Here is a 1478-nt window from a genome sequence, read left to right on the forward strand (position 1 = left end):
ACCATCAGTATACACCTCACCTCGATGCCTGAGGACAGGAACTTAGTCCCTCAGAAGTGGTTGGACTCCAGCATTTTTGGGTTGGTAATAGTGGGAAGCATTGGGTGGTGTGGGTTTAGTCACAAACTCCCAGTTAAACCTGGTACATAAGAGAGCTGTATTCCTTTGACCTTAGGTGGTGGATAGGTCTCTGACAGAGACTGTATAATGACTGGACACTGCTACCCCACCCCATTTTCAAAATGGGAAGTGCGTCTGGGCTCTCTAGCATTTCGGAGTTGAGATGGTGACAAGCAGTGGGCTGGTGTGGGCGTGGTCACACCCCTCAGTTCAGTCCAGTGAATAAAAGAGTTGTACTCCATTACTTTAAGCAGATGATAAATCTCTGAGTCAGGTTTTAGACAACAAGCAGAACAGCAATTCAGAAAATTCATCCTTTTTGTTGTCTTTTAGAAGGGGGCAGGGGGTAAGCCGAGAAGCTGGGATAAAGAAAATATTTCAGGGTTAATGGATTTCAAAATGTTAAGCTTCATGTCAAAATTCATTTTGTTTTCTCAGAAAAAAATGTTTCCTGTCATAACTGAAGTCCTCCTGTAGCAGAAACACACAGAGCAGCCCAGTTTTTGCTGCCCCTTCTTTACACTTCTCTTTCTATTTTTGGATCCTGTTGATGCTGCTCAGACCACACTGTGATCACAGTTTTTGAGACACCAGTTTACAAACACCTGCACATGGAAGGTGTCAAAGCTATATAACGCACATTCCACCTTTATTGAAGCATGAGGGTGTATAAAGACTGGACATATTTGGTCCGCCTAAAGTAAATCAAAGTTCATGTTACCCTCATAATCTGGACCTAATTTTCAGTCTAAATACACCCAAACGGACCCTAGTCCAGGAACTGCCCTTTGAACCATCTCTCCAGGATATCTTGGTTATTTTCCAGTCAGGCTAAACTCCGGTTCACCCTGAGTTTCTCTCAGTCTGCTTGGAGTGGAACAGCATGATGTTAACAGACTAGTAAGATAGCAACCAATGAACCACTGAAAAATGTGGAGAAACAACAGATCCTGAATCTACAGGGAATGGTCAATTTCCTTTCTATTTATTTATTTTTTTTAAGTTCTTTAAAAAGAGAGATTTAATCAGGTTACATACACTTTGGTGCTGGTGTAAAGGTCTGTAATCTCACAGAATCAGTTTGTGGTGTTTCCTTTAGGTAAGTCAGATGATAGTTGCGATTGTTTTGTCAGGACTGCAGGACTGCCTGAAAGCTTACTCAGGTAACTAGTGTATAGACATTGGAAAGTTTAGCAAAAAAGGTGTATAATCTACAGTGGCGCACATGTTACAAAGTTATTATGCTTAACTCTATTGTGATATTTTCCAGCAGTGAGCTCTGATATGCCTTTTCATAATAAAATTTATGAAAGCAAAAATAAAGAACATTGGGCCAAGATAAAAAAGAGAGTAGGAAC

The sequence above is a fragment of the Oryzias melastigma genome, unplaced genomic scaffold, assembly GCF_002922805.2.
Source record: "Oryzias melastigma strain HK-1 unplaced genomic scaffold, ASM292280v2 sc02553, whole genome shotgun sequence".
Taxonomy (NCBI): Eukaryota; Metazoa; Chordata; class Actinopteri; order Beloniformes; family Adrianichthyidae; genus Oryzias; species Oryzias melastigma.